Here is a 14,346-nt window from a genome sequence, read left to right on the forward strand (position 1 = left end):
GAGGGGAGTGAAGAGGTTATAAGGAAGCTTTTCTGCTCTATCCTAGCCTCGGAGTGGGAAAAAATCTCTCCCAAGGGTTGGAACTGTGAGGCTTCACCTCATGTCAGGTGAGAAAGTTTGATTGTACTCCTGCAGTCCAGGAACTCCCAAACTGGTCATGTAACCTAATGACTATCCTCAAGACAGTGACACCCCTAGGATTCCTGACAGTAACAAACACAAAACTACTCTGGAGGGCATGCTCTCAACCAAGGCTGCATACGATTCCCACAGAGAGAGTGCTGCCATAGATGAGCTCATAGTCCAAAATTACGAGTTATATGTGAGCAAGAATCAGACAGAATAAGCAATAGATTTGATCAACCCTGCCAAGTGTTCAACCATAGAACAAACACAGAAACTTCAAAGTAAGTATGCCTTAAATAATTAACAACATAAAGGGGCTCAAAACAAGAAAAAGAAAGATGTCATTACAAAGAGCAAGCATATTTGGAAAATGCCCAATTTGAACTATTAGAAAAATACAGAAAGCCACTGAAATGAAAAACCCAATAGATGAATTAAACAGCAGATTAAATGCAACTGAAGAGATAACTGGTGAGCTGGAAGATAGCTCTGTTAATAATTTATTGCTTCTTATACAACAGAATATTTTTAAATTTAATTTTCTTCATTTTTCTTTTTCTTTTTTTTTTTTTATTTTTATTTTTTGAGATGGAGTCTTGCTCTGTCACCCAGGTTGGAGTGCAGTAGCCGGATCTCAGCTCACTGCAAGCTCTGCCTCCCGGGTTCATGCCATTCTTCTGCCTTAGCCTCCCGAGTAGCTGGGACTACAGGCGCCCCCCACCTCACCTGGCTAGTTTTTTTGTATTTTTTTAGTAGAGACGGGGTTTCACCGTGTTAGCCAGGATAGTCTTGATCTCCTGACCTCGTGATCCCCCCGTCTCGGCCTCCCAAAGTGCTGGGATTACAGGCTTGAGCCACGGCGCCCGGCCCATTTTTCTTTTTAAAAATTAATATTTTAATTGAAAAATCATAGTTATATATATTTCTGGGGTACAATGTGATGTTTTCATATATGTATACAATGTGCAATGATTAGATCAAGATAATTAACATACCCATCATAGCATCTCACTTGTTTTTAGTGGTAAGACACTTGAAATTTACTCTCAGTTTTTGGGGTTTTTTTGTTTTCATTTTTTGAGACAGGGTCTCACTTTGGCCCCCAGGCTGGAGTGCAGTGGCGCGATCTCGGCTCTTTGCAGCCTCAATTTCCTGGGTTCAAGCGATCCTCCTGCCTCAGCCCACCTAAGTAGCTGGGACTACAGGCGTGCACCACCACACCTGGCTAATTTTTTGTATGTTTTCATACAGATGAGGTTTTGCCACGTTGCCCAGGCTGGTCTCGAACTCCTGAGCTCAAGCAATCCACCCACCTCGGCCTCTCAAAGTGCTAGGATAACAGGCGTGAGCCACCAAGGCCAGCCCACTCTTTGTTATTTTGAAATACACAATACATTATAATTGACTTTAGTGACCCTGCTGTAACTCAAAACTTATTCCTCCTAACTGAGGAATTCCAGCTCACCAGTTACTGCTTTAGTTGCATTTAGTCGTCTATTTAACTCGGACTGTACAATTTGACCAACAACTTCCCCTTCCCTGTCCCCACTCCCAGCCTCTAATAACCATTATTCTCCTCTCTACTTCTATGAGTTCAGCTTTTTAAAATTTCACAAACAGGCGTATCTCAGAGATATTGTCGGCTTGATTCTAAACTGTCACAAAAAAGCAAGTATCACAATAAAGCAAAACACAAATTTTGGGGTTTTCCAGTACATATAAGTTATGTTTACACTATACTGTGGTCTATTAAGTGTGTAATAACATTATGTCTAAAAATGTACGTATCTTAATTTTTTTTTTTTTTTTTGAGATAAAGTCTTGCTCTTGTAGCCCAGGCTGGAGTGCAATGGAGCCATCTCGGCTCACTGCAACCTCCACCTCCTGGGTTCAAGTGATTCTCCTGCCTCAGCCTCCTGAGTAGTTGGGATTACATGCACCTGCCACCATGCCCAGCTAAATTTTGTATTTTTAGTAGAGACTGGGTTTCACCATGTTGGCCAGGCTGGTCTTGGACTCCTGACTTCAGGCGATCCATCCACCTCAGCCTCCCAAAGTGCTGGGATTATAGGCGTGAGCCACCGCGCCTGGCCACATACCTTAATTTCAAAATACTTTACTGCTAACATGCTAACACAGAAATACAAAGTGAGATTATGCTGTTGGGAAAATGGTGGTGATAGACTTGCTCAACAAAGGCTGACACTAACCTTCAATTTATTTAAAAAAAAAAAAAAAAGCACTATCTGCGAAGCACACTGAAGCAAGGTATGCTTGTATAAGTGAAATTATTTGGTATTTGTCTTTCTGTGTCGGGCTTATTTCACTTAACATAAGGTCCTCCAGGTTCATCCACATTGTCACAAATGACAGGCTTTCCTTTTTTTAAGACTGAATAGTATTCCATCATGTATATGTACCACATTTTCTTTATCCATTCATTTGCTGATGGACACCTAGGTTGATTCCATATCTTGGCTATTGTGAATAATGCTACAAGAAACATGAGAGTGTAGATTTCTCTCCAACATACTGGTTTCATTTCCTTTGAATATATACCCAGTAGTAGGACTGCTGGATAATATGGTAGTTCTGTTTTTAGTTTTTTGAGGAACATCCTTTCTGTTTTCTATAGTAGCTGTACTAATTTACATGCCCACCCACAGTGTACAAGGGTCCCCTTTTCTCTACATCCCTACCAACACTTGTAACCTTTTATCTTTTTGATAACAGTCATCCTAACAGGTGGGAAGTGATAGCTCATTGTGGCTTTAATTTGTACTTCTCTAATGATCTGTGAGGGTGGGCATTTTTTCATGAACCTGTTGGCCATTGGTATGTCTTCTTTTGAGAAATGGCTGTTCAGGTCTTTTGTCCATTTTAAAATCAGGTTATTTATCTTATTGCCATTGAGTTGAGTTCCTTATATATTTTTGATATTATGGTTTGCAAATATTTTCTCCCACTCTGTGGGTTGTCTCTTCATTTTGTTAATTGTTTTCTTTGCTGTGCAGGAGCTTTTCAGTTTTATGCAATCCCATTCATCTACTTTTGCTTTTGGTGCCTGTGCTTTTGGGATCATATCCAAAATATCATCACCCAGACCAATGCCATGGAGCTTTTTCCTTATGTTTTCTTCTAGTAGTTTTACAGGTTTAGGTCTTCTAATAATCTTTCATCCATTTTGTGTTGATTTTTGTATATGTTGTGAGATAAGGATCCAATTTCATTCTTCTGCGTGTGTATAATTGATTATTTCCAGTTTTCCAAACACCATGTATTGAAGAGACTGTTATTTCCCCGTTGTGTGTTCTTTTGTGCCTTTGTCATAAATCAATTGACCATAAATGCCTGGGTTTATTTCTAGGCTTTCTATCCTGTTTCACTGCTGTGAATGTTTTTATGCCAGTACCATGCTCTTTTGATTACAGTTGATTTATAATATACTTTGAAATTAGTAGTGTGATGCTTCCAGTTTTGTTCTTTTGCCCAAAATTGTTTTGGCTATTCAGGGTCTCTTGTGGTTCCATATGAATTTATGAATTTTTTTTTCTATTTTTGTGAAAAACTGACATTCATATTTTGGTAGAGAGTGTACTGAATCTGTAAATCACTTTGGGTAGTACAGACATTCTAATAATATTAATTCTTCCAACCCACCAATGCAGGATATTTTTCCATTTATTTGTGTTTTCTTCAATTTATTTCATCAGTGTTTTATTTTATTTTGTTTTATTTTGAGATGGAGTTTTGCTCTTGTTGCCCAGGCTGGAGTGCGGTGGCACAATCTCGGCTCACTGTAACCTCTGCCTCCTGGATTTAGGCGATTCTCCTGCCTCAGCCTCCTGAGTAGCTGGGGATTACAGACGCCTGCCACCGCGCCCGGCTAATTTTTCGTGTTTTTAGTAGAGACGGGGTTTCACCATGTTGGCCAGGCTGGTTTCCAACCCCTGACCTCAGGCAATCGACTTGCCTCGGCCTCCCAAAGTGCTGGGATTACAGGCATGAGTCACTGTACCTGGCCCATCGATGTTTTATATAAGTTTTCGGTCTTTAGGTCTTTTACCTCCTTTGATAAATTTACACATAATTATTTTATTTTGTGTGTGTTCCTGTTGTAAATAGGATTGTTTTCTTAATTTTCTTTCCAGATAATTTGCTATTAGTGTATAAAAATGCTGCTGATTTTTATACGTTGATTTTGTCTGCTGCAACTTTACTGAATTTATTTATCAGTTCTAACAGGCTTTTTGGTGGAGTTTTTAAGGTTTTCTATATATAAGATTATGTCACCATAAAACCGAGACAATTTCACTCGTACCTTTCCTATTAGGATGCCTTTTATTTCTTTCTCTTGCCTGATTGCCTACAATAGAACATTTTAAGAATAGTATTATGTTGTTATAAGTTGCAGTGTTACTTTGAGACCAATCATTCAAAGGATAAAGAAAGAGAGATTGATATTTTAAACATAGATATAATGAGCTTTTAAACATTAACTTCAAGACATATCTGTATCTCACATTTGAATAGACTAGCTTTTGGCATCATACATCTCAAACCTTACTTCTCCTTTAACAACCATATGCATCTAATGCTGAACGTCATAGGCCTGTTATCCTAGTACAACATCTGATCCCTGTACCTTATGCCACAATCTCAGGTGAACTGACAGGGTGGGGAGGAGTATTATTCCTGGAAGCCATTCCCAAACCAGGTGGCTAGCAATGCCTTACCTATACATGGAAATGACTGAGATCAACATAAATATATAGCACTGGGCTAGACAGTCCATCATCAACTTGGTGCCACCATCACTTCTTTTAAGTCAGATAATTACTTTTACTACTATGACTCCAAGGTAGAGTTAACCAGTAAGAAAATTTGAACAAGATTGGAAGGTGGGTAGAAGCAAGGTAAAATAATAGCCATTTTTTTCAGGTTGCAACAGTCACACATGGATTTGCAATTTTTCTGCAAGCTCCACTCTGAGGTTTTACAGAAACTGCAATTCATAGCCTTTCCACAAACTCTTACTTCACAGTCATAATGGCAAGATATGGTAGTTTCTTAGACTGTCTTGTAATCAGTGGCTTCTCCCAGCCCCACCCCCAGGCTAGAGGTATGGATGTACGGATATTACCTGGATTCCTAGACAGAGGCTAATGGTTTAGCTGGAAGGACAGGGACTTTGAAAGAATAAGATTACCGCCGGGCGTGGTGGCTCACACCTGCAATGCCAGCACTTTGGGAGGCCAAGGCGGGCGGATCACATGAGGCCAGGAGTTTGAGACCAGCCTGGCCAAGATGGCCAAACCCCATCTCTTCTAGAAATACAAAACTGACCCAGGCATGGTGGTGCATGTCTGTAATTCCAGCTACTCAGAGGGCTGAGGCACAAGAATTGCTTGAACCTGGGAGATGGAGGTTGTAGTGAACCAAGATTGCACCACTGCACTCCAGCCTGGGCAACAGAGACTCCATCTCAATCAATCATCAATCAATCAATCAACCAATCAATCAAATATGTAGGAAAGATGACAGGGCCAAAAAAACCCAAGTCATTCTTGAAGAAGAACAAGAGGGGAAGATTTGCCCTACTAGATATGAAAATAAAGGCTGCCCTACCAGCCATCAAGACAAAATTACAGTAATAAAAAAAAAGTATGGTATTGGTGCAAGAGTAGACTGATGAAATAGAAGAAAAAGCCCAGAAACAAATGTAGGTAGATACGGTGCTGTGGTCTAAATGTTTATATCCCCCCAAAATGCATACATTGACATCTTCCTCCCCAAGGTGATGGGAAGTGGGGCTTTTGGGAAGTGATGGGGTCAAGGAGGTGGCACCCTCATGAACGGGATTAGTGCTCTTATAAGAAGCAGCCTGCGGCCGGGCGCAGTGGCTCAAGCCTGTAATCCCAGCACTTTGGGAGGCCGAGACGGGCGGATCACGAGGTCAGGAGATCGAGACCATCCTGGTTAACACGGTGAAACCCCGTCTCTACTAAAAAATACAAAAAACTAGCCGGGCGAGGTGGCGGGCGCCTGTAGTCCCAGCTACTCGGGAGGCTGAGGCAGGAGAATGGCGTGAACCCGGGAGGCGGAGCTTGCAGTGAGCTGAGATCCGGCCACTGCACTCCAGCCTGGGTGACAGAGCGAGACTCCGTCTCAAAAAAAAAAAAAAAAAAAAAAAAAAAAAGAAGCAGCCTGCAAGACAACCCTCACCCCTTCCACCATGTGAGGACACAGCAAGAAGCTGCCATTTAAGAGTCAGAAAGCAGGCCCTCACCAGACACCAAATTCGCCTTGATTTTGGACTTCCCAGCCTCCAGAACTATGGGAAATAAATTTCTGTTGTTTTTAAGCTACCCAGTTTATGGTATTTTGTGATAGCAGCCCACGTGAACTAAAATATACGGAAGCTGGTTTTATGACAGAACAGATGTTATAGTTTAATAGGAAAAGGATGGACCACAACAAATGATACCAGCACAATTGGTTGTCCCTATGGAAAAAAGTTAAAATTTATTCCTCCTGCATGCCCTACATAAAAATCCATTTAAAGTAGCTTAAACACAAATGTGAAAGGTGAAACTATAACAAAAATTAGGACATGATATAGGATAATACAGAATAATAATTTCATAATTTAGGTCCTCAGGGTAGAGAGAGACTTATTAAATAATGGACAAAACGGCACCTACCTTTAAAAAAAAAATGGTCAGGTGAGCACACAGGCTCGCACATAACGTCAGCTACCCACGAGACTGAGGTAAAAGGATCACTTAAGCCTAAAAGTTCGAGGCTGCAGTGAGCCATGATCACAGCACTACACTCCAGCCTGGGTGACAGAGTGAGACCTCAACTCTAAAAAAAAAAAGAAAGAAAGAAAGAAAGTACATGAAGTAATTAAGAACTTCTGGTTTTCAAGAGACTTCATAAAGAATGAGAAAAAACAAGACACAAACTTGGAGATGACAATTGCAACACATATTACAAAGGATTAATTTCCAGAACATAGAATGCTTATAAATCAATAAGAAAGAGAAAAATAGCCCCAAAGAAAATAGATGAAAACCCGGAATTCCACTGAAGATCAAAGACAAATGTGTGATAAACATGAGAATATGCTTAACACAATTGAGAATTAAGGAAATGCAAATTAAAATCACAAAGCCTAAATTAAAAGTTTAAACGAACAGACGCAATGCCCTACCATTCCACGCTTACCAATTGGGCAACAATTAAAGCACTGACAGTCCCAAGTGCTAGTGAGCGTGTGAAGCAAAAGAAATTCAAATATTGCAAATGGGAATGGAAACTGATATCACCACTGGTTGTTAGGTACTAATTAATAATGTTGAACACGCATATACTCTATGACCCCCAGTCCCAGTGATAGGTATATAATTACCAAAAAAGTGGAAGCATTCTCTGTGTCCATAATAAGTAGAGTGGATTTATGTATTGTGATATATTGACACTGGGCTACTATACCACAGCTGAAATAAATGAACAACAGTGATATTCATCAACATTAATTAACTTCAAAAATATAAATTTGAAGGAGAAAAAATCAGGTCACTGAAGAATATATATAATACAATATGATTCCATTTGTATACATTCTAAAAGTAGAAGAAATAATAATAAATTGTTTTAAAATACATGTGGTAAAAACTATACGGAAAAGTAATCGAATAATCAACATAAAATTCAGAATAGCAGTTACATGGGGACTGCAACAGAATGCACTTAAACAGCAGCCAAAGGGAGCATCCCAGGCATTAGATAATGTTCAAATTGTTCACCAAAGTGCTGGGCACCGTATTCTTTAACATATGTTTTGTTTTGTTTTGTTTTTAGACAAGGTTTTGCACTGTTGCCAGGCTGGAGTACAGTGGCATAATCAGGACTCACTGCAGCCTAGACCTCCCCAGCTCAAGTGATCCTCCCACCTCAGCACCCCCCGAATAGCTGTGACTACAGGTGTACACCATCACATCCAGCTAATTTTTTTTAATTTTAGTAAATTAAATTAATTTTTTTTTTTTAATTTTAATTTTAGTTGCTCAGGCTGGTCTCAAATTCCTGAGCTCAAGCAATCCTCCTGCCTTGGCTTCCCAAAGTGCTAGGATTACAGGCACGTGTGGTAGCTAACGTATGTTTTACATATTATTTATGTATGACACACAATAAAAGCAAACACACAAAGGGTTGAAGCAAGTGTTGGAGACTGAAGGCCCAAAAAAGTTCCATTTACATAATAAAACTGGTGTGTTTTAACAGTAACTATGCCAGCTCTAAAGGGTATTGGCAGGCCAGACAATTTGAAGAGAAAAAGGATACATTAATCTAATCATACGTTTATTAACTTATTTTCTTAATATACAATTTTAAATCAGAAGTTATTATTTGTAGACTTATTAAAAAGAGAACATGGCTTAAAATGTCCAGAATTGATGAATCATCAGATACAGAAAGCACAATTAATCCTTAGAAGGGGAAGTAAAAATGAAATTCCAGGCCAGGCGCGGTGGCTCATGCCTGCAATCCCAGCACTTTGGGAGGCCAAGGCGAGTGGATCACGAGGTCAGGAGATCGAGACCATCCTGGCTAACACAGTGAAACCCCGTCTCTACTTAAAAAAATACAAAAAAATTAGCCGGGCCTGGTGGCGGGCGCCTGTAGTTCCAGCTACTCGGGAGGCTGAGGCAGGAGAATGGCATGAACCCGGGAGGCGGAGATTGCAGTGAGCGAAGATTGTGCCACTGCACTCCAGCCTGGGTGACAGAGAGAGACTCCGTCTCAAAAAATAAATAAATAAATAAATAAATAAATAAATATTTAAAAAAAGAAATTCCACCCAGGACGGCCACAAAATTTATCATTCTAACTAGGATATTTTTGAGAGTAAATAGAGCACTATTCATAATTCTGAAAGGGTGCCAGGTGTAAACCAGGACTGTCGAGGGAAAATCAGTAATATATCACCTCCGGGAGAAACAGCACAGAACGTGTTCCTGTGCATTCAAGGGAAACGGAGATGGACTTCCTGGAGGACGCACGCTCAGGGCAGTGGCCTTGAGGCCTCCAAGCCGGATTGGCACTAGGCCTTTCAGGTTACCCGAGAGCAAAGAAAAGCGGTATCAGGATAGCACAGAGCAAAGAAGATAAAGAAGATCAAGAGCCCAACAAGTGTCCGGTCCCCGAGTGCGACGGCCAGGGCCACATCACCGGGAAGTACGCGTCCCACCACAGTGCCTCCGGGTGCCCCTTGGCGGCCAAGCGGCAGAAGGACGGGTACCTGAATGGCTCCCAGTTCTCCTGGAAGTCGGTCAGGACGGAAGGCATGTCCTGCCCCACGGCTGGGTGCGACGGCTAGGGCCACATCAGAGGCAGCTTCCTCACGCGCCGCAGGCAGTTCCTGTCTTCTGTGGAACAGAAAAGCACCCCTATTTATACATACGGATCCCAGTGTCTCCCAGAACCCTGCATGAGGACAGGGGCCTTGGCTGCTCACCCGGACCCCTCAGGGCCCAGCAGGCCGGGGAGTTCCTCCTTAGGGGTACGGAACCGGTGGTGTCACGGAGGCGCCTCACCCTTCCCAGTGAGTGTGCTCCTGCGCGTGCCGCCCCCTGTCCGGTCCAGGTTTGATGATTACGAAGAACTCCACGTGAACTTCCTTCTGCACACAGCTCCATGCCCTTGTGCAATCAGATCTTCAGAATCTATTCCTGGAAACAACAATGCTAGCTTTAAAATTTTGACAGATCGTGCCAAAATGCCCTCCAAAAAAGCTTCTACTTTCCCTAACCTTTCGCCATTAACAAAATATTTTAAAACTTAAAAGAAAAAAAAAAAAAAAGAAAAAAGAAAAAGAAGAAAAGAAAAAAACAGCAGTCACAGATAAAAAATACTGATTGCCAGTACTTGCTGACAGTAGACTCCTCAACAGCAACAATAGATGCCAGGATAAGATGGGGAAATATGGGCCGGGTGCGGTGGTTCATGCTTGTAATCCCAGCACTTTAGGACGCTGAGGCAGGTGGATCACGAGGTCAGGGGATGGAGACCATCATGGCTAACGCAGTGAAACCCCGTACCCCGTCACTACTAAAAACACATAAAATTAGCCAGGCATGCTGGCGGGCGCCTGTAGTCCCAGCTACTCGGGGGGCTGAGGCAGGAGAATGGCGTGAACCCAGGAGGCAGAGATTGCACCACTGCACTCCAGCCTGGGGGACAGAGCAAGACTCCGTCTCAAAAAAAAAAAAAAGAAAAGATCTTCAAATTACTTAAAGAAAATAATGGTCAACCTAGAATTCTATCCCCAGCTAGATGTTATAAGGAAGAAAATGACTTTTGCTTAAACGAAGAAAGAGTGTTTGTTACCATTACATACCAATGTGCAAAGAACTAAAGGATATACTTCAGGGAGAAGAAAACTGAATATAGAAAAAGGAACCAGGAGCAATAAACAGCGATGAGTGAACAAATTGGTAGAGTCCAAGATAAATCTAAATAAGCCATGCCATCATAAAACAACATGAATTTTTATAATACAAAATGTAAGGATATTGAAATAAGATACATTAAAAAACTTAAAACAATATGTAAGCTAGGAAGAAAATGATCATACTTCAAGTTTCAAATAGTTCCTACATTATCTGGGAAAAACATAAAGATGTTGAATAACTGCTACCTTGTTAAGTAAAGAATACATATATATGTTAAACATTTAAGAATAACACTAAAAGAATAGAAATAGAATTCACAGCTTTCGAATTAGTAGAGGTAAAAAAAAGAAAAACAAATCAACCCAATAGGAGACAAGAAATGGGGGGGAAAAAAGAGGAAAAGCTGACTGTGCACAGTGGCTCATGCCTGTAGTCCCAGGACTTTGGGAGGCTGAGGTGGGCGGATCACCTGGGGTCAGGAGTTCAAGACCAGCCTGGCCAACATGGTGAAACCCTGTCTCCACTAAAAATACAAAATCAGCTAGGCATGGTAGCATGTGCCTGTGGTCCCAGGTGCTTGGGAGACTGAGGCAGGAGACTCGCTTGAACCCAGGAGGTAGAGGTTGCAGTGAGCTGAGATGGCACCACTGCACTCCAGCCTGGGTAACAAGAGCAAAACTCCGTCTCAAAAAAAAAAAAAAGAGGAAAAGCAGAGCACTAGAAAGAACAAAAGTAATATAAATTAGTTCTATATGTCACGTATATTAACGAAAATGAGATAATCAATACAACATATCAGTAATCACAGTATATTAAAAAATGCTAAAGGATTTACTCAGCAGATAGAGATTCTCTGATTAGATTAAAAAATAAAAGCTGTATGTATACTGTTTATAAAAGACCCACACCTAAAACTCAAGGATTCAAAAAAGCTAAAACTTTTATTTAATGATAAAAGATAAACTAGGCAAATATTAATCAAAAGAAAGCTGTTGTAACCAATCTCTGGCAAAATATATTTTAACTCCAAAGCATTATTAGAAATAAAGAGCCACGGCTTGGTGTGGCAACTCACACCTGTAATCCTAGCTCTTTGGGAGGCCAAGGCAGGCGGATCACTTGAGGTCAGGAGTTCAATACCAGCCTGTCCAACATGGTGAAACTCCGTCTCTACTAAAATTAAAAAAGAAATTAGCCAGGTCTAGTGGTTCATGCCTGTAGTTCCAGCTACTTAGGAGGCTGAGGCAGGAGAATTGCTTGAACCCAGGAGGCAGAGGTTGCAGTGAGTCGAGATCATGCCATTGCACTCCAGCCTGGGCTGTCTCAAAAAAAAAAAAAAATAGAAATTAAGAAAAAAAGGAATAACGAGTCACTATATTATAATTAAAGGAGATAATCACAAAGGTCGAACATTTCGGAACTTATATGCTTCCAGTTAACACAACCTCAAAATATATTAAGCAAAAATTAAATATGAAAAGCAAAAACTGAGAGAATTATAAGACGAAATTTAAAATCTACAAGCATAGTAGGAGAGGTTAACATCTCTTAGAAATTGGAATTTGAAATTGAATTAGAAATAGAAGCCGGGCGCGGTGGCTCAAGCCTGTAATCCCAGCACTTTGGGAGGCCGAGACGGGCGGATCACGAGGTCAGGAGCTCGAGACTATCCTGGCTAACACGGTGAAACCCCGTCTCTACTAAAAAATACAAAAAAAAATTAGCCGGGCGTGGTGGCGGGCGCCTGTAGTCCCAGCTACTCCGGAGGCTGAGGCAGGAGAATGGCGGGAACCCGGGAGGCGGAGCTTGCAGTGAGCCGAGATCCGGCCACTGCACTCCAGCCTGGGCGACAGAGCGAGACTCCGTCTCAAAAAAAAAAAAAAAAAAAAAAAAAAAGAAATAGAAGTATCCAAGAGACAAAAAACCAAGTTAGGCTGTAGATTAAACACGGTAAGTTTAATCTAATGAACATATGCACAACTCCACAACCAACACCTACAGAATACACATTTTTTAAGCTTCATGAACATTTTGAAAATTGATTTTGTACTACAATACAAAGCAAATCAAGAACCAATATCATGTAGACTGCATTCTGTCATCACAATTCAATTAAATTCAAAATCAATAACAGCACAATTTTAAAAATCTAATATGTTTGGGAAATATAAAAACACACTTCTGAACAACAAATGGATCAAAGAAAAAATCATAATGAAGATTAGAAAATATTTATAACTTAATAAAATTCTTTGTGTCAAAATTTGTGGAATGTAGCTAAAAGCAGTAATTAGAGGAAAAGTCATACAAGCATATATTAAAAGAAACTGGAAATTAATTGAATAAATATCAGATTCAAGATTTTCTATAAACTACATCAGAGTAAATACAAAGAAAATAGAAGGAAATAATAAAGAAAGGAACAACTATTAATAAAATAGAAAACAAAGAAACAATAGAAGGGATAATCAAGTCTGGTTCTTTGAAAATACCAATAGACAGAAATTTGATCTGATTGATCAAAGTAAGAAATGGCACAAATAAATAATATTAGCAATTAAATAACTACAGATACAATAGATACTTTAAAAATAATAAGTAAATACTATGAGCAAGATTAGCCAATAAACTGGGTGAAATAAACATTTTCACAGAGCAAAAACACTTACCAAAACTGACTAAGCGCCAGGTGTGGTGGCTCATACCTGTAATCCCAGCACTTTGGGAGGCCGAGGCAGGAGGATTGCTTGAATCCAGGAGGTTGAAACCAACCTGGGCAACAGAGTGAGACCTTGTCTCTACAAATACATAAATTTTTTAAATAAGCAGGGCATAGTGGTGCATGCCTGTAGTCCCAGCTACTCGGGAATCTGAGGCAGGAGGACCATGGCACTGCAGCCTGGGCAACAGAGCAAGACCCTGTCTCAAGGAAAAACAAAAAAAACTGACTTAGAAATAGAGGATCTGAATAAACAAATAATCGTTAAAGGAATTAAATTCATGTTTTAGAAATCTATCCCCACCTACACAAACACACAATATGTGGTCCAGGTGATTTTACAAGTTAGCTCTACCAAACATTCAAAAAACAGACAACCAACTTCATGCAAATCATTCCAAAGAACAGGAAAAGAAGGAAAACCTTCAAACTATTTTATGAGGTAAATATAACCTTGATACCAAAATGAAACAAGAAAAATATAAGAAAGGAAAATTACAGCACAATCTCACTTTTGAACAATTTGAGATGCAATAAACTTAAATAAAATGTTTTCAAACCAAGCGCTCGCTACACATGTACTAAAATTAGAACAACACAGAGTAGATTAGCATGGCCTCTGTGCAGGGATGACACACACATCTCACCCCAGTTAAAATGGCTTCTACCCAAAAGTCAAGCAATAACAAATGCTAGTGAGGTTGTGGAGAAAAGGGAGCCCTCGAACGCTATTGGTGGGAATGTAAATTAGTACAAGCCCTATGGAAAACAGTTTGGAGGTTCCTCAAAAAACTAAAAACAGAGCTACCATATGATCCAGCAATCCCACTGCTGGGTATATTCCCAAAATAAAGGAAAATAGTACATTGAAGAGATATCTGCACTCCTATGTTTGTTGCAGCACTATTCACAATAGCTAAGATTCAGTGTCAATTAACAGATGAACGTATAAAGAAAATGTGGTACATATACACAATGGAGTACTATTCAGTCACAAAAAAGAATGAGATCCAGTCATTTGCAACAACATGGGTGGAACTG

At 40.2% G+C, this 14,346-nt stretch overlaps 1 pseudogene; it reads left to right on the forward strand.

The window, feature by feature from the left end:
* Positions 1-13,855: 13,855 nt before the first annotated feature.
* On the forward strand, positions 13,856-13,969 carry LOC126940004 (uncharacterized; annotated as a pseudogene).
* The last annotated feature ends 377 nt before the right edge of the window (positions 13,970-14,346 follow it).

Source organism: Macaca thibetana, chromosome 16 (genome assembly GCF_024542745.1).
Source record: "Macaca thibetana thibetana isolate TM-01 chromosome 16, ASM2454274v1, whole genome shotgun sequence".
Taxonomy (NCBI): Eukaryota; Metazoa; Chordata; class Mammalia; order Primates; family Cercopithecidae; genus Macaca; species Macaca thibetana.